Raw genomic sequence first — 20,537 nt, 5'->3', positions numbered from 1 at the left:
GCTGCTGCAAGAACAACATCGTAACGGGAACGTAACCAGTAAGAAAGGCTTTACGAGAAATAAAATTTATTGGAGTCTTCTCCCTACCGATTACGTCGCCGTGCAGGCTTCTTCAATAAATTTTACGAAACAACCGCGCAACGTTACAACCACGTTTTTCCTTGTTCCTCAACCCTATTTGATTGCAGACGATTTCTAAGAGAACGGTAGCCAAATGATCATATTTTACCCACCCAAAGTGCTGCCCCGAGGCCGCGAATCAACCCTTTCGACATCCCCGCCATCCGCGACCCACGCTCCAAGAAATTAATAAGAAGAAATAAAGTTAAAAAGAAACGGACACATTTAAAAAAGCATCGTCCCACAGACACGGTCCGGGAAGAAAAAAAATGTGTCCCGTCATGCATGGCTGCCGTGGGTCGCCTTTAATGACACGCGTGGCCGCTTCGATCGAAAGTAGCGATTCGACGAAAACCATCCATGATATTTCTACGACTAAAAGCACCGAGTGTCGTCTGCACAGCGGGAAGTAGAGTGGCATTCGAAGCGCAGCATCTGATTGGTAACGGTCACGTGGTTTTGCTGGTTGCGGAGCGACGTCTGCGGCCGTGTTGTGACAGTTCGATCCCAAGTTAAGCCGGATAAATATGCAATATATAGTTATTTGCCTCGATGTAAACGTCCATTTTAGAGAGGCACTAAAGTTTCCAAAATGTCTCTTCGCGAAGTGGAAGATGTCGTTACCTTAACACCAACACAAAAGGAACGGGATTCTCTCGGTGCATCGTTCGTGATTTATGAGCGAAAGAAAGGCGACAATGCGGAGCGGGATCCCATTGGTCTCCTCAAACGATTTGTCCAATCATCGCGGTAGATTGTTTGAAGAGACCAATGACAGCTCGCTATCCGCATTGTCGTCCTTCTGGAGAAGGAGATGGAGAAGGAAAGCGCACTTAGCGTTCTTTTTTTTTTCTTTTTCGCTCGTAAATCATCAGTGACGCAACGCATGAATTCCGTTCCTTTTGTGCTGCTGTTAAGGTAACGGTATATTTCACTCCACGGAGAGATACTTTTGTTAATACTTCAGTTCCCCTTCAAGTCTTACACCAAAGAAGTTAACAGAGGCGCAGAAAGTTGGCGTCGCGAATACGAAAACACATTCGGCTCTGACGCCACTGCAGGAGTCTCAGCCAGCGAGGCAGCCGAGGGAGCGGTCACGTGCTTACGAGAACCAATGGGAATCGCCGTAGCTCTGGCTCCGATGACGTCAGAGCTTGACGTGCACACTTAAAATAGAACTTGGCTGCATAGCACGATCCTAATAGCCAAGCGTCATACCGAATGACATCGTTCTCTCTTCCCTGATTCGTTGGAAACGAGGGGCGTACGCCTTTTTGTGACAATTAACTATACTCTTAGAAATGAACTTTACCGCATAGCACGCTCCTAGCCAACCATCATCTCGAATTTTATCGTTATCCTCGCTGATTTGTTGAAAACGGGAAGAGTACGCCTATTTTGTGTCAATTATGAACGGCATAAGTGTCAAAAAAAAGGGGCACGCCTCCCGTTTTAAGCAAATCAGCGCAGATAATGATTTCACTCGAGATTATGGTTGGCTAGAAGCGTGCTATGCGGTGAGGTTCAGTTTTAAGAGTGTACCCCTCTAGCTCTTTGCACTCCTCGGCCGACTCACGCGCTCTCTACGCCTCTCCATGCACCCTTCATCCTCCATCCTTTTTTTTTTATAGTCCTGACGATGCCCACTTCTGTGAAGCCAACAACGGCTAGCCAATTCAGTCATTACTCCCTTTTCGTGACAATTAACATAAGTGCATAAGGGTGTACGTCTTTTTAGGCGTACGCCTCGTGCTTCCCACAACGCAGGAGGGATAACGGTATGATTATTCTGTGCAATCGCTGGCGTTCAGCGTGCTATGTGGCGAAATTCTGTTTTGGGAGTGCAGAAGGACCTGTCCAAATAAGTTGCGCCATGCCATTAGTTTCTTGGTATACTCTCGACCGGTATCGAACCCGGCACCTTAGGATCAGTAGGGGGAAACACTGCCAACAGATCCATCGAGGCCAGTCCACCGTGTACCCTTGACACGGACGTATTTCTGTACCCGTTCTTACCACAAAAGGCGTTCAGCGTGGTGCCATAGAAGAATGCGTTATTCACTTCAAAGAACTCCTTCCCTCGCATACTAAATTTGTCAAGACGCAGAAGCAGGGATCGGTAAACAACACTCCCACGATGCTCCAAGCGCTTAGAGACGGAGAACAATCATCATAATAGGAACAAAATTCAATGCAGAAACAAGGGGTGATTGTATCTCCTTTGATGGGGGCGGCAAAATATCGTTGACGCTGGCTCTGTGGCCGTTGCTGCATGTAAATCTGCAGCCCTCCGGCCGTTTATCATGTCGTGGAGCGAATACGAGATGAAGAGCGTTCAATGTCGTTCCTGTCCCGCAGCAAGGACGTTGCGTGATACGCGGAACGACCGCGTGGCGGCGCTAGTACAGGTGGTGACGCGAATGATGCGTGGTTGTCAGTGAAATCAGGGACGCGTGAGGTTGGACGGTGGAATAAAGGGTTGGGTGAACGTACCCGGTGGCAGGAAATGTGTTGAGTTGTTCCATTTTGAGGTTCTGTAGTCGTAGCCGTGAAGTTATTACGATGGATACGTGGAACGGTTCCCGCTATACAGAATTTGTAGCATTAGACAAAAGACTATCTAAAGCCTGACAAAAAAGCTGCGTAAATCTTGCTTAAAGCCATGTCACGTGTACATAGGCTCTTGTACATTTCACACGTTTAATCACAGGAAGAATTATGTGTGGCGCGTCTCCATGTGAAGAAATAATGCCGTAGAACATGTGCGCTCATAATGTTTAAGAAACATATATAGAACATAAAAATGAACTACAAACTTCCCTTTCTCATATTTCACAGAAAATGGACTACAATTCTTTATTTATTAATTTATTAACTTGCTACTCGCAATATTTGCTTTGTCGGTGAAGTATATGCATATTCTAACATACTCAAGATACGTTTCGATACCACCTGACAATATACCTGAATGTCTTTTCTGATCAGGTTCTGTTGTTCTCACCTTCTAGTACCTGGCGATATCTTACGTATCGATTCTACTGAAAAAGGGTCATTATGTCAATAGCAGAGACATATCGCATGACAAGTACATCGATCAGTCGCGCGATAGTGGCGCGATATAGTGGCTCAGGGCATGCAGTGTCCAGATAAAGACTCTCCGCAAATGTTTGGCGCTAAAAAGAAAGCGACGGCTGTTTCACTTGTGCTTCCTGTGACGCCACCACTACGCTGTAACCGATTAAATATTGCGAAATATTGCTACCGCAACGTCATCCACGGAGTATAGCGAGACTTGCCGAGTTCCGCTGCTGCTAATAAGCAAGATGCCATACATGTACAAAGATATACAGGGTGTTCTGACTGGGTCGGGACTAACCTCTCCATATTTTTCTTTCTTTTCCAATCCAATCCAATATACAGGGTGTCTCAGTTAAATCCCCGGGCTAAAGAATTCACGAACGGGTGCACCCATTGAAGAACTTTCTTTTTTAGAAGTATCTGTCCGATACCACCTACACTCTTAAAAATGAACTTCACCGCATACGCTCCTAGCCAACCATCATCCCGAATGATATCGTTATCTGCCCTGATTTGTTGAAAACGTGAGGCGTACGCCTTTTTTGTGACACTTATGCTGTTCATAATTGTCACAAAAATGGCGTACGCCTCCCGTTTTCAGCAAATCAGGGCAGATAACGATATCATTCGAGATGATGGTTGGCTAGGAGCGTGCTATGCGGTGAAGTTCATTTCTAAGAGTGTACAGGCTGCGCACCGTGTGAATGAGTGGGAGGTGCTCATTATTTAAATAAACATTCAAATGCGTTTTGTGAAAAACGTAACTTCCAAAGCAGGGCGCCGTTGGCATTAAAATGGGTACTACCCCTTTTGGGACCTTCAGTGGACACCCTTTCGAGAAAAATCTGCCACCGAAGCGGGTCATTTGTTGCAGTAATTTATTGGTTTCGGTTTACATATTTTTGGCGCGGCTGATAGCGGTGAAGCGCAAAAGGACGCTCTTCCTCTCACTTATCCACCAATGAATTACGTGTTCTTGAGCTTACTTCGCAACGGGGAGTGCTGAAGAAAACATAACAGCGTCAGACAGGCTACGCCAATCCCCACCTCGCTTATCTGACTGATATGCGCCCTTTCTCTGTTATGATCGCACGGACTAAACACAGATAATCACATAGTACCTTGATATCACATGCTTTCCATTTTTCTTCAGCACTCCCGGTATCCCCAGAACGTGACGACTACTGCCTACTACTAGACTAAGCTACTAGACTACTAGACTAAACGCTGGAGCGATAACGTTCTTAACATAGCGTATATATACTTGGAAAAGAAAGTAATTATGGAAAGAGAGAGATTAAGTAGGGTAGCAAATTCATCAAAACGTAATTCAATTGAGTATTGGTCACGGGTACTGATAACTGTTCCTTTCATTTAGGCATATATACATTATCAAGCATTTCACAGTGTTCGTCAGTCAGCACTCCTCTCTTTATTTGAAGAACAACAACAACAACAACACATAAATAGTGACTATGAGCTGGTGTGATTCACCACTGGAGTAGTGTACTGCTCTTTCTTTGAAGAATGATCTAGTTGGTGAATAAGTTTTGGCCTTCTCCACAATGCATTGAAAAGAAAAGGAAAAAGATCATGGAAGCAAGGGCACCCTGTTCTGAAACTGAACATGGCATAAAGACACACAGACAAACGAGAAGTGATTACAGCATTCTGTAAAAAATACCGAAAATAGTATTGGAGCTATAGAATACAAATTCCCTTCCGAAAGGTACTGCGAGTAAGACACTAACAACAACAACAGATTCATTAATGATGATGATTGGGGAAATTCTCAACATGAGGTGCGGCTCACTACCCCAAGGCACAATGGACAGGACGAGATGTGTCCTGATGATGAGATGATGAACGACGCTGTATAGGGGTCGATAGTCAGTAGAGTCAGTGAGACAGCATCAACAGAACATTAGGCAAAAACACAACACACAGCACACAGGTACGCAAGCACAGAGAGGAGACTGGTGTCCCGGAGAAAAATCTAAAAGTACTGTAAGACACTCAAGTACTAAAACAAAGCATTTAAAAATGCAGTATTTTGAGTAGGGTACTCAAGGTACCTATACACGTCGTACCTATACAACGTAAGCGTGAGACCGCGCTCTTGAGTCCCCACGGACTCCACGGGGATCAACGAGTCAATCACAGAACAAACAGAGAACTGTGTCATTCATTCACGTGACCTCAATACACAACCATTCAACACGTACAACACACAAGAAAACTACTTCCATCAATCACTGTCCTTGAAGCCAGACGAAAACACCCGTCCGATGCAGAAATCGTCTGCAACAGATCAATCAATCATTTCGCAGCGCCAGGCCTATTTCACCTCTCTATCTACCCACACAGTAAACAAAAAAATATATATATGAAGTGTAATAATGGCCAAATCAAGGTTTACGCAAAGACAAAAGGGGCAAGAATTGTTCGCGCCTGGTAGGCGTCAAATAACAGGGTGTGAAGTTCGGTCTCATGCCCACCAGGCGGCACGACTACAGGCCATGACCTGTGTCTGTCGCCACACTGCCAGTTGTGACCTATTAATGCGTTACGTTGAAGTGTATATGTATGCGTGTCCGCTACGAGAGGGAATGGGATCGGATGTCTGGAAGAAGAGAGTTCGTGACGGGACAATCACAGTCGATGAATGTGACATGATTGGAAAGTTTCATCGATAGACTTCTTATTTACAAATCACTTTTCGGAGTATATACAGACCTTTTGCTTGGCATTTTCTTTAGTACTTTCGCATGAAGATTTGAATCTGCAAGATTGAAATATCGCAGTCGTCGATTAAGCAAGACAGCGACAGGAAACGGGTGTACCTCGAAATAAAGTGATCGAAATTCCCGTTGCAAAGTGAACTACCGTAAATAAATGCTACCTGACTATAAAATGCGCAGTCGCGCACGGGAAACTGCCAACGGCGAACTGAGACTAACCTATGCATAAAAATGCAAAACATCGAACTTGAACTAACCTAATAATAAACTATAACCAACATTAATATATACTGCGCTCCGTCGTGTACGCCCTGCTAAGCGCTGCTAAAATGTGGCTAATACGACTTGGATAGGCATCGAAAACCTGTGAATTTGAGTAGTTAAATAGTGATGTTATGTTCTTAAAGACGGCATATCACCTTACGAAGCAATCACGCATTCGCCTTGATCTTCCTTGTTTCGAGAACTTGGATTTCGAGATCGCGACTGGGAATATCCAAGTGCTCCCCAGATGATCCATCGCAAATTTGGGGTGAGTTAACTGTACAGAACAGGAGTGTTGGCGCTTTTCTGAAGCACACGATACAGCGTTATACACTCAAGTGCAAAAGCAATGGGGGCAGAGTTTTAAAACTGGCTTCAGTTGCTGACTTTGTTGGGCTAAACAAAGCGAATCAGTAAATTTACGACATAGGGAATGGTAGGCTAAAACCATAAGGAAGATGAGCTCACTCGATTCTGTGACCCATCTAATCAGTCAACAATACAAACTGCAGGGTTGCACATTTTTGCATCCGTGTACGTCTGTGAGATCTAACTGTAACCAAGCCCTAATTCCAGTCTTCTATACTGGGCTTCCTAGACAATGTAACCTGTGTACGCACTAAACTAAACTAAACCAAAGAAATATAAGCTGACTTGACCTAACTTCAAATCACGTTCTCCCCCGTTCGAAAACAGCGCAGGTTGCCCAATGTTCGATAGCCACTTAGCCTTCAAACCGAGACGAACAAAAAACAATGCCCCACAATTTGGGCCAGCCTCATGTGTGACCTGCATCATCCGCGGCCGGCAATCATTTCTAATCAATATTTAAAGCTATACGAAAGTAAAAGAAAGGCCTCCTTCGACGAGCGCCCCCCTCCCCCCCCCCTTGCCGTACAACTTCAACCCATTATTCAAAACGACTCCCCCCCCTGACCAGCATACTAATTATCTTTTCTTTCGGGACGCTACGCCGGTACACCGATCACGACAGAGATAGCGGGCGTGGACTCGCAAGAAAGAACGGCGTTGCTGCTCGAGACGTTTCTTATCTAAGGTATATCGCTTCCTGTCTCTGAAAGATTCTGCCGAACCATTGCCTAACTTTCAGGTGGGAGTTCCAAGAGTTGCAATATACACGTACAGCGGACACTTGACAAACTGATTTCTCCGCGGGAGCGATGTCGAAGGGATGGTGGTGAGAATTAGGTGGGGTATTTAGCGACTGAAAATGATTGTGTCCACCCGGTAATTAAGTCTTTATCGTAGGTGATTAGAACGATAGGTTTCCATGATGGTGGGATTAAAACGAACCGGACAGCTCTTGATGGAGCGAATGTAAATGTGGTTGTGTGTTGCGTAACACCAAGTCACCCTGAATATCTGAATAAAGTGTACGTGATGAATGATCTGTTGTGTGCGTGAACACTTATCTGCCAAAGGGACCGGAGACGTCGCAAGTATCTCGCCACAGGGACAGGGGAAGCTAAAATATACTACGTATACTAAGTAAGTATACCAAGTAAGTACTAAGTAAGTATACTAAGAAGTTTCGGTTGCACAGAAGAGAGAAAAAAAGCTTGAATAACGGCAGACATTACGTGAATGACTGCAAATGCTACATTAAACAGCTTCGACTTGCGGCATTCGACTACATACAGTAATCCATGTCTCTAACTGAAAAAGAGAGAGAGAGAAATGAAATAAATATGCCATCTTTGAGCTAACAAATGCATTTTGTGTCAGAGAGGAACTGCCGATACATGGAGAATAAGTTTACGTGAAGTAACAGGTCGCTGTTGGCGCTGCAAAAAAAAAAAAAAAAAAAGGAGAAGAAGAAAAATAAAACGCTGTCTGCTATGAGGCGCAAAATTCGTACAAGTAACTTCTTGTGATGCTTACTAACTTTTTCGTAACCTCTCAAATTTCCATTACAAACTGTGAAACTTTACCCTGTTGCTTACCACACAATATTTACCTAGCGCGACTTACTCCTGCCGGAAGAACCACAGTTGTATGCGTAAAATATGTGTCTTCCCGAAGCATTGCGAATGCATTCCCAGCACAGAATCCACTGGCGCCACGCGCGCGCGGCGAACACCAGAGACGCTTCTCCCTCGTAATTACGTAACCAAACACAATAGAGCTAACACACAACCTTCCCACTCGCGTCATTATCAAGATGAACTACGCGACGTAACAGTGGATCAACTCCTCCACCCCTTCAAGAACGCCGACACCGCGTACACATCTAACCGTACCTAAGCACCTGTACGCCTCCCCGGAGACTCAACTCTTTTTGGACATTTGCATGCGGTGGGGTATCAAGTTTCGTAGATCACGTCCTACCCCTTTTGACCCTCGTAACACCCCTGCGTGAAGCCACCCACGACCGATGCTAGCGCCACCTTTTTTTGCGACTCATTAGCCCCACTCCTTGGGTTTCACAGTGTTGCGCAGTCATTAAAGGGGTCATGACACAAGTAATGAGACGTGTGAAAGTGATTTGTGGATGATGCTCGCAGCTGTCGCGAACGCCTCTTGGCAACAAGGGAGCATACTGTCGCTTTTTTGGATGGAGACTGTCATACCGTTTGTCTGTGTAAGACAAGACAATGTCTATTGATATCGAGGCCACGTTTTTAGACACGAAGGCCAGTGATTTCTACTTAAAATTAATTTGTTTTCGTCTTCTTCCACACTTCGTCAAACAATTTCAATTAAAAAGAAATTCGCACGTTGTATAGGTGTTCCCAATGTAAAGTGATGAGGTACACTCTTAAAAATGAACTTCACCGCATAGCACGCTCCTAGCCAACCATCATCTCGAATGATATCGTTATCTTCCCTGATTTGTTGAAAACGGTGGGCGTACGCCTTTTTTGTGACAATTATGAACAGCATAAGTGTCACAAAAAAGGCGTACGCCTCCCGTTTTCAACAAATCGGGGAATATAACGATATCATTCGAGATGATGGTTGGCTAGGACCGTGCTATGCGGTGAAGTTCATTTTTAAGAGTGTAAAGTGCTGTACACATGTAACGAAACTGAAATTTAATACTGAAAAATCTCCTAAGGGGTTAAGCCATTTTTCGATGACGTATTAGAAAACCAGAAATTCACCATTAATTTCACTTTGGTTCGATACACCTTCGATAAATCGTGAAAGGTGAAAGCAAAAGCTGGCGCTTGAAACATGCACCGATAGAGGGCCTAGACCGCAAAGCAGGAGCTAATCAAGAGCAGGCTTTCCGTTTGATAGTTCATAAGGGAGGAGGGGGGGGGGGTCCACATCCGGGCATGTTGCTAATGCATTATAAAGGCAGTGCTGTGTGTAGGTGTGTGTGTCTGGCTGTGTCCCTATGTGGTTTTAGATTTGCACTATTTTCTCGCTTTTATTTTCCGTTTGAGGATGGTGCTGCTGGGGGTGTATGACACAAACCTCACATAGCTACTGCCGTGTATATTCGTGTCAGAACAGAGAGCAAGTTTATTTTGATTAGATGTTTCGAACGTTTCATCGATCCAGGCCAATATTGATATCAGAAAATTCGAAGCTGGCATTTGAAGGTTGTGGGGTAGTGCTGGAAAAATCCCCGAGGTGAAGAACGTCGGAAATCCCTTCAAATTCCCTCCGCGAGGTTCCTAACACATTCCAGGACAATGTATTACGACCTTAATTTGCAAATAACTGAATACTTTCCGTGAACAATTATTATTTTCAAGCTTTAAGCAAGGATTCGGATCTAAATTCTTTGCACAGCGGTGATGCCTCCCATACCACATGCCTATCGCTACCGTCGTTTGTTCTGGACAAATCATCCGTGATCAGCGTTGAACGGTCCCGACCGCGAATGGCACGTTTTTTCGGCGGCAATCCCTTAGCTTCCTGAGCGGCGTCACGGTCAAGATAACGGCGTGTGGCCATTTCCAATTATGTTTATGTGATAATTATTGTGTGTCAATTATAGTATGTTAATTATTGTTATTGTGTTAATGTTTATTGCTGTTTATGCTGCGTTAATTATGTGTTAATTATCGTTATTGTGTTAATGTTTTATGCTGTGTGGGACCCCCCAATGACCGTTCTTACCAATCAACTTGAAGCCGTCCAAAACCGTGCTACCAGGTTCATCACTAACAATTACTCGCTATACGCTAGTATCTCTTCTCTAAAGCAACAAATTGACCCTAGAAGATCTATCAGTACGCAGAAGGATCTCCCGATTATCACTCTTTCATAAATTATACCACACTCCTGCCCTCGGATCAAGCTACATCAATCCACCTCATCGGATTTCACCCCACATTGATCACGTTCAAATCACGAATCACGATCACGATCACGATCACAATCAAGATCACGAATTCAAAGTAGCTCGTCATAAGTGCAACACGTCTTCTTTCGCAAATTCTTCTCTTTTTTTTTCCCTAAAACACTCATTGAATGGAATAACCTCCCACATTATGTCGCTACCATTATCGACCCTTCCAGCTTCTGCGATTCCATAGTTGCCATGACTACATGACTCATTTAAAAGTAACTCACAATATCAAGCATCATCTTATATCTTGCGTTTTTGCATCTTGTTTATGTTGTTGTTAGTTAGCCACTGTGTATATTGTTTCTTACGCCTACCCCACTCCACCCATGTAACGCCCTCTACAGGGATCTTTGGGTGCCAATAAATTGAATTGAATTGTGTTTATTGTTGCGCCAGGATAACCGCGTGTGGCCATTTCTCAGCAACGAGTGCACGGTTCCCTAACGAACATTTTTTATGCCATGCTGTGAACGTTAAGTACTTCCTTCCTGCCGCGATATCGTAAATCTTGTGGGGCATATCTGGCACATGATGCTTTCGCGTAGATACCTGCACGCGTCCTCCTTCCATCCGTGGTGGTTCCGCCGGACCGTTTGTTATGCTACCTAGTTTGCAGCACTCACGCTGGGAGCCCCGACAGAACTGGCGTAACGGGACGGAGATCGGTGCACGTCCAGTGCTGGACAAAAGTTTACCGAACACGCCCCGGCACTTCCTTCCTCAGAGTGACAGCGCTAGCAGCGAAAGGAGCCGTACGGACTCACAGACATGCGCCTAGGTGACCCAGTCACGTGTTTGCAAGTCAGTACGGTACCATTCGCCGCTAGAGCTGTCACTCTGAGGAAGGAACGCGGCGGAGCGTATACCGTAAAGCTTTGTCCAGCACTGTACAAATTTATCGAGAGGACCTGCCACGGGGATCAAAAGGAGGCACGCTGGAATGCACTTTTTCGGAGAGACAAATATTTTCTAACTACGACCCTCGTCACAGTTGCGAAATGCTGCCGCACTATTTGATGGGTCGGAGGCGTCGTTTCGTGCGTCGTCTGCACGGTATCACGTGCACCTCAAAATATGCCAGCGAAGCCGATCTGCAGGAGTTACACCGCTGTTCTGAGCCTAAATACTGCTTCGCTTTTTCTTTTTCCCCCTCTCGCGTCTTACTCAATGTTTTCACACGTCACTTAACGGCGAGACAACCCCGAAATGCTCATCTTTCGGACAGCTATATTTTCCACTCGCCGCCCGAAGGAGTACGAGCAAAAAAAAATAATGCTGTCTGCGCCAATTCTCTACGAACGTATACCCCACATCCAAAGCCCAAGTTGACGTTTACCCGCTTTTACTCTTTTCGCCAAACGCATCTTCAACTGAAATACTCGCTAGAAGTTGGCGAATCCGCGGCAGAAAAGACAAGCCCGCCCTGGCGAATCAGCTCCGAATAGCGCCTGCTATGTTTAGTGTCTCGGTTCTTTTTGTCTTCTGCGGGACGTTTGCGACGCGTCACGGGGATCACGCAATGCCGCTCACGTGTCGTCTGCCACGCGCGACCTGCCCATTGTTGCTGCACGAGCAGCGGACAAAAACAATGCGTTTTGCATTAAAATGGCCGAAAGTGCGGACTCGCACCACGCCTCTTGAAGCTGTAGTGAAGCTGAAGTTGGACTCTAGTTCCTTGTGCGTAAAGTACACTCTCGAAAGGTTGTTCGGTTGTGTGAAATAGTGCTAATTGACTAGTGTTGTTTGGTGGAGTGGTAATGTCCCGAAAATGTCGATGATAATTCGTTTAGAAAGGTGCATTAATACGAGGGTGAAACCAATAGGATTTAGTTGACAGTAGTCTAGACCAGCGTTTCCCAAACTTTTGGCGGTGACGGACCCCCGGAAGCGGTGAGAACCAATTCACGCCCCCCCCACACACACAAATATACCGGGATACGCGCTGTGTACACTGCATTGCAGTTGTAACACACTACTACGCCATTCCGTACTTTTTCTTCGATGGTGCAGTGCTTGTCAACTCTCAAGATTGATACTACCAAACAGAGGTATCATCTGTAGTGCCACCATCGCTGCAAGAGGTCCGCAGGGTGCCAAATATAAAATGCGCTAAACACAGGAACGCTCTCAGTCAGTTCGAACTCAAAGCAAAACGATATGACGCACTGTATTTCCCATAGATTGAGAAGTTACCCGTCAAAAAGAACTCGTTACAAGTTAAGTTACCGTGTGCAAAATGTAACTAAGTTAATAACGAAGTTCTTCAGCATGAAATGTAACTCGCAGTTACCGAGTTACTTAAAAAAAAAGAACGAGTTACTTCCAAGTTACTCCGGACACAAAATAGCATTACGCAGGTGCAGCGCGCGTGAGCAGTTGAGTTAGACCTTGAGTTGCCTGCGGAGGAGTGCAACATGCTTAGATCGTTTTCGTTTGTCCAACAATAGACCTCTCCCTGTTTGTAAACAAATGACGTCATAGTGTTCGACAGCGCCAAAATTTTGGTAGAATTGAACTACGCTCGAAGCTAGAGGTGAACAAGGTCACGCCCGAAAGCCACGGTCTTGAGAGGGTTACGACATGGTCCCTTAAAGGGACGCGACCCTCGGTCCTACTTTTCTTTCAATGGGAGACAGCGAACAAGTGCCCATTCGTGGAACGCAGCCCTCCTTCCGATTTGTTTCGGTTTCAGTCTGTCTACCAATGTCATGATGACGTTTCTCTGGCAGAGGTCTATTCGAACGCTTTGCACCTTACCCCCTGTGGGCGCACAATGGTTCGGCTTCATTTCAATGTCAGCGGTTCTTACTTCCTGAATAAAACACTGTCATTGATTGAATATGACGTTTCATGGGAAAAATACCATGAAGGAACCGGAGAGAAAGCAAGAAAATATGTGGACGTGAGTGAAAAGCGAGTTAAAAGCAGACATGTACAAGATACTCAAAAATGTATTTAAGATAAGATAATAAATACTAACGTTAGAATGTAATTAAGATAGAGTATAAATACATGAAAATTAAAGTAATTAAGATAGAGTACAAAATACTTCAAAAGGTATTTGAAATACAATTAAGATACTATTCATCCTTGAACACAAAAAGTCACCGGACACTGGTCAATGCGGCAAGTCGCCGCTATGGCTCATGGATCACCTAAACCCCGCGCGCTGCGCTAGCCGCCGCTGTGTGATAGGAGTTATCTAAACACAAGTCCCAAAAAGATGACAAAGAGATACCACATAACTTCACTAAGTATATGTCACCCAGAACAAAGCAAACTTTTAACATGTCCCTGCTCGGCCAGGTCAGAATCCGGCGTCACCGCGTCAGGGCACACATAATAGAACCCTCACTGGCCAAGGATTAGTACAAACGGGGCATGATCTCTAAATGGAGACTTCCAACAAGGGCCAACGTCCGGGTCTAGAGTCACTATCCGGGTCAAGTCCGAGGGACTCAGGAAATTTCCGCTGAACAAGAAAGAGAATGGAAAGACGAGACACAGAAAGTTTGAGAGGGAGATCCAAAATATGTAATTAGAGTATTGAGTAGAAAATACCATAAAATGTATTTTAAATAGAGTACAAATACACAAGATAAAAAGGAATGAGTAGAGTACCAAAATACCGCAAATTGTATTTAAAATACAGTATTTTAAATACAATACTCCAAATACGTACAAGTCTGGTTAAAAGTAACTTGGAACTTAACTTAAGTTACTTTGGCAAAGTTACCTGAAAAAGGAACGAGTTCCTCTGAAAGTTACCACGGCGCAAAAGTACCGAGTAAAGTTACAAGCTACCAAAAAAAGGAACTTAGTTACAGTAACGAGTTACTTGTAACGAGTTACCTTGAACTCTATTTCCCATGCTAGCCAGTGCATAACCAACCTCGTCAGCTGCTGCGTGCTTTCGATTCAGCTTCAGAAACGATTTCGTGCTGGTTTCTTCTTGTTGTTTGTATGTGAATGACGCGGACAAGCGTGCATTGCAGGACTTTTCTATCAGAAATTAGAAGCTAGCCGTTGAAGCATGCTTGTAGCAATTTTGGAAGTTCTGGGTGTTTAAAAATCGGGCAGCATGTACGAGCGAGTGTTTGTGGGGACGAAAATCCCCACTGAAATGTGAGAGACGGTCGCGGACCCTCACGGACACTCTCGCGGACCCCCAGGGGTCCCCAAAGTGTGGTCCGTGGACCCCTGGGGTCCCCGAGAATGTTTGTGGGTGTCCGCGACGACCGAAGACAGGCCGAAGATCGTCTTGGCGAGTGCTGGTCACGTCATCTCTGAGGGGGACGATATTGATATATGACGATATATGATACCAGAGAAGGCACAAATATACTAGCTTCTCATTTCCTGCATGGCGGTGCCTTGTTTGCTTGTTTGTTTTTCCTTTTCTGTCTTCACGTCCCTTAATTATGCCAACATGAGTCGTACGGGTGTCCTCGAACGGATTCTCAGTGGTTCGGGGGATCCGACACAACGAAAAGTTTGGGAAACGCTGGTCTAGACTATTGTCCCTAATTTTTTATATCAATTCTAGAGGCACGCAAACATAAGCAAATAGTAGAGAACACAAATGGATAAAAATTTGGCTGCTCGGTAATTCATACATTAAAAGCAAAAAAAAAAAAAAAACCGTGTCGGGAAACAAACAAAAAACTATGCTGTGTGGTCTTTTTGTTTGTTTCCCGGCACGGTTTTTTTTTATCGCTTTTAAAGTAGTAGAGAACCTTCAGAAACTTCGAATTCACATGTGAGCAGTCAAGCATCACACATGTAATTACCTTCCGGACTCGAAAAAAGCGCTCGAAATCTAGAAAGAAATTTGACAACGTGGATTTGGGACTCGGTGATACTTCCCGTCCCTCCTCCCAAAGCGTAAGTACTGTGAGCCAACAAGACCAGCTGATAGCCTTGCTCGGAAGCGGAACGAAACAGAAGTCAATTCGGTCGTAAAGTCACGTGAAGTCAAATGAAGTTACTGAATCGCGCTATACACAACGCCGTGCTTGAAAACAAACGAACTTCCCCTCCTCGCATAATAGGTCAACATATGTGGACCACCGAAGGAATTACACGACTAACTCGCTATACAAGCACGTAGAGCAGGCGCGTGACACGCTCAACCCTTGCACTTTGCCGCAAACGCACCCTGGATGGTGCCGCCAATGTGAACGCATGACTCACGATGCACGAAGACTCGAAAATCAGGTTCTAATCTGCATGAGAAGCTTTCCGCCCATTGAAAGCATCGAGATTATTAATATGTAAGCGTATTTATGATACCAGACGGGCTCTTATAGACACCTTGATGCCACCACGACGATGTAATGTAGAGTCGGTTCGCGGGAACGTCCCTGGGTCTGCGTGAACTTTTTTTCGCGACGACCTTCGCTCGTCGATGAGAAATGGACGTTCTTGCATAACTAAGTATGGGCTGAATAAGTCAGCGATGACTTACGCCGGGAACCCTACAGATGGTTGAGTGATGCTGTTGATCGACTTTTTGTGGATTCGAAGCGTTCTGGAGAAGAAAAAAAGGTGATATTGTCGTGTTACGCGCGTGTTCTGCTAGACATGTTTGCGGGACTGACCCTAACCATGTATTCACACGAGCGACATTCCCAGAGAAGCGGAAGATGCGAAAAGCGTCATAGCTTTCTGCTGTCACGTGAGCGCGAGCACAGCCACAAGATATTCCGTAGCAGACGACAGGAAAACACGCTGTCAGTGTCGTCTGCCAAGTGTCGTCTGCTAAATGCGCAGTATGCCACTCCCGATATTTCGCTGTAAATGCTCAGCATAACACGGGACGGAACTTCGGCTCAGTGAGCAGTGTTTTCGCTTCTTCTTCCACTAGAATATTCCGTGAGGATGTCGCTCGTGTGAATACACGGCAAATGACACAATATACTGAACGTTTAAGTGGATATCTAAGTGCTAAGTATCTTATCAGTGGCATACGCGAAACATGCTTTCTACATTTTCGCAGACACGCACACACGAACGAACAAATACAAATGCGCACTTGAGACAGAACTTCACCGCATATCCCGCTGAACGTACGCCTTTTTGTGACAATTAACAGGACCGCATAAGTGTCCCAAAACCTCGCATGCCTCGCGTTCTCAACAGATCAAGGGAAGGAACGATGTCATTTCGTCAAGGTTCCCTCGGCGCCTGTTCGTTCGAGCCTGACGGTGCCGCCTTTATAATTAATCGGCTCCAGCTGTGCACGCGAAACGTGCTAGGTCACCCAAACGAGAAAGTGTAGTCGTGTCTAATAGCCACAGTCGAGTGTCAAACTTTGACCAACCACATGGAAGTTTCCTTTGGCTTCCGTAAATTAGAGCGGCACCTAACTCCCACAGTTTGAAAACAGAACTTCTTCGCATAGCACGCTCCTACCCTGCATTCGCACGAGCGACATCCTCGCGGAAGATTCTAGTGGAAGAAAACGCGAAAAAACTGATCACGGAGCCGAAGTTCCGTCCCATGTTATGTTAAGCATTCATACGGTGCCCGAATGTCGAGAGTGGCGTGCTGTGCACTTAGCAGACGACACTTTAGCAGACGGCGCTTAGCAGACGACACCGCCAGCGTCTTTTCCTGTCGTTTGCTACGGAATATTTTGTGGACGTGTCGCATCTTCCGTTGGAGTATTCCGGGGAATGTCGCTCGTGTGAACACGCGGTTACTCTCAACCATCATCCCCGAATGACATCATTCTCTCCCCTGACTTGTCGAAAATAGAAGACATACGTCTTTTTGTGGCACTTATGCAGTTACGTTAATTATCACATGAAGGCGTATGACCTGTGCTTTCCACGAATACACTGGTGTAATAGCGGTATCATTACGTGCAATGATTGGCCTTCGGTGTGCTATGTGGTGAAGTTCTGTTCAAGAGCGCAGACATGACGCAGCGCGAAATACAAAGGGAAACGTGCTAATTGAAACCCGAAACCCCACCCCCACCCTCTCTCCACCTGTCCAGATCTGTACGCCACTTATAGCCACAGTTACTTCGCGGCGCTAACACATAATAAATATTTAAAAAAATAAACCGAAGCGAATAAATGGCAATGTTCTAATTGGCACGGAGCCCAAAACCGCAATCCCTCCCAAACTACTGCTGCTGAACCCGATCCTAAACTTTCGCCAAAAACCACGTTCCGCTTTCGAGTCTGCTCTGGAAAGAAGAAAAAGTAATAATAATTCCCCGCCGATCTCCCCTTGACAACACACGAACCAATCAGGCTCCTAAACAACCTGATTATACGCAGGAAACCTTTGCAATACACGCTCGCATAGCAACAACAACAACATTGAATGATGGAAAAAGTGATGATGAGATGGTCCCGCATAGCAGACGACAGGTGTTGCCGGGCAAAACCGCATGCCACACAGCAATTCGCTACGGCTCATAATAGCAGTCTCCAACATCGAGGTACGACCCACTATAAAAATTCCGCAACAGTGACGTCACGGGAGCAGTCGCGGCGCGTTTATGCCTGGCCACCACGGGGATGTGGAACCGTTCGACAGCAGAGCCCGTGACAGAACACACACACACAAGAAAAAAGCTCACGGGGCGTACAGGAAGTGTGATTGAAAGGAACGACGCCTCGCCCGTCGTCGTGTACGTGACGTCATTCTGACGTCAATGCGGCACGGTTCGTTGTACGGCCGAGTGCGGAGCTGAGCACGTTTGATGTCAGCTGTTTGATGGACTCATCTTCCTTCTTTTTTAGTCTCGGGATTTATGCTTCTGTTTCAGTTGGCCTCCGTCTGACAAAGGCAAACGAAGGTTTCGAAAACAGAAGCGGAGAATTTCTAAGGAATGAATGTAGTCGTGACATGCGTCATAGAGATTACAATGCATGACTTTTGAAGCGGAAGCGTGCATTTGCTTTACGAACACATCTTACACGTTTTTGGGGGGATGGGTTGCTATCCGTGCGCTACTGACTCTTAGTCATTGAGTTCGCATATAGTAGGGGAACGTGAGGCACACTGAGACGAAAAAGTTTGTCGTTTCCTTTGTATTTTTTTACATGAAATAAAACTTTGCATTTTGAACTCCACTGGCTAGATCAAATGTTGTTCTATGCTGGTCATACAAAATAAACGTTATTTTTGAAGAGATACTCCGAGAAATTGCGAAGATATAGAAAGATACAACAAATAACATACAACGAATCAATTGATGGAAAGTCAACTTCGAACGTGTAGCAGGTGGGAACGTGTCTACTGGTCTGAGAGCGCACCGTGGGGTAGGCAAGACATTAACAATATCGTTCCGGTTTAGCAGTGCCATATCAGAAACGTCGGGATCGACAAGCGAATTCGGTCTTTTCTTCTCAAAATAAAGTTGTCGTTGTTCTTCCTCTGCCTCAGAAAACTAACTTCGAATTCCCCCCGCGGCATTCTCTCCTGTCAGAAACCCGACTATTACGTAAAAGTATTACTATATTCACCACCTTGGAGTACATTGCTTCAGTGTGCCCCATGTGCTCCCGTAACACCGTGCCTCATCACACAGGTATTGAGATGGACGTATCAGAAAGTGGCTGAATTCGAGCAAAGAGCATGCCATCTCTTGAGTCTAATTCTGAGTGATTCCGCTTTCATCTATACTACAACTATAACGCGTATAGGGTTCATGTCACAATTGTTGTATACCACAAAGAAATGTCATCGAAAGATTTTTTCCTCATCGAAATACGTCCGCCAATACGATTTGCCTACTGATTGCCGATTGCTTGCCGATTTGCGTGAACCGATGACGGTGTCACACTGTTCGACAGACAGAGTTACAGTTTCGTTTTCCTATAAGGTACCCGAATGAGGCATATGTCGATATGTAACGCTCTGCCCCATATGCCTCACTGTGCCTCACGTTTCCTTACTAACTGCAGTTCGATGTATACAGAAGCAGTCTGGTGTATCGACAAGACGCCATGTCATATATCCACGTGGCATCTACGAATCAGGGTTGCGGAGTTGCCATTCCGGAGTTGGAATGATTCCGGAATCATTCCAGATTTAGAAGAGCCCGGAATGGAATTGGAATGGGATGGCGGAAACTGTCCTAGGAATGGGAATGGAATGGTCTGGGTGCCCCGGTGGCAGTTTTGGTTTCAACGTGTTGGGGTTTCTGCCCTCGCACCCTTTGCACCGCACCTGCACACGGTCAAGGGTGAAATAACCTTGTCTTTGTGCTTTTTCCGTGCTTGGTAATGTCAATCTCCTCTAGCACTCCTGGACTTGCCAGTATGGTTACCGGTCCTTTTCTTCTATTGAGGGAATTAACGGAATAGAATTGGGTTGCCAAACCATTCCAGGAGTGGGAACTGACCATACCTTTTCATTCCGAGGAATTGAAAGGAATGGAATTATCGCAAATCTCCATTCCTCGAAATGGAATTGGAACGGAATGGGAGACCCCCATTCCGCAACCCTGCTACCGACACAACATACAGACAAATGTGAGGACGACTCGGCAGTCAGGACCACTGTCGAATATCACACGATTCTACACCTAACCATACTTATGTAATTTCAACGCACAAGGCGGTCGTCTGTCTGTTCGCGTACGCAAGACGCACACACAAAGCAAGAATAAAAAAATACCGAGAAACCGCAACGTTGAGTTGAGGGACTCGTTTGTCGTCTGCACCACTTCCTTATCTCTGCCGGATTCTAAACTTGATTATTATTATACAGCTACAAATAGAACGTCGCCCTTTCTTCTACTTCACAGCACCCACAAGCAGAAGCTTTATAAAAACACACACCAGAGAATATTTATATCCCGGAACAAGTAGTATTATCATCCCACTAGCAGACAGTCAAGCAGGACACATTGTGTAATAAATGCACCGATTCGTATCTGTGACGTAACAGTGCGTGAAAAAAAGAAAAAAAGAATGAAGCCTACGCTCTGACCTCCTGTTTTTCAGCTGCTCGCTTTGGCCGTTCTCTATTTGGTTTTCGTT

The 20,537-nt window shown here is 45.3% G+C and overlaps 1 protein-coding gene across 1 annotated transcript in view; it reads right to left on the bottom strand.

Annotated features, from left to right (window-relative positions):
- Window positions 1-5,893: 5,893 nt before the first annotated feature.
- The window catches only part of LOC135391846 (tyrosine--tRNA ligase, mitochondrial-like), a 38,707-nt gene continuing 24,063 nt past the window's right edge, over window positions 5,894-20,537 (bottom strand). Inside the window, exon 14 of the mRNA XM_064622356.1 lies at window positions 5,894-5,980. The gene's annotated coding sequence lies outside the window, so the exon portion shown is untranslated. The remainder of the gene's footprint in view (window positions 5,981-20,537) is intronic.

This window comes from Ornithodoros turicata, chromosome 4, assembly GCF_037126465.1.
Source record: "Ornithodoros turicata isolate Travis chromosome 4, ASM3712646v1, whole genome shotgun sequence".
NCBI lineage: Eukaryota > Metazoa > Arthropoda > Arachnida > Ixodida > Argasidae > Ornithodoros > Ornithodoros turicata.
The sequence above is the reverse complement of the archived record's forward strand: the minus strand, read 5'-3'. Positions and strand labels throughout refer to the sequence as shown.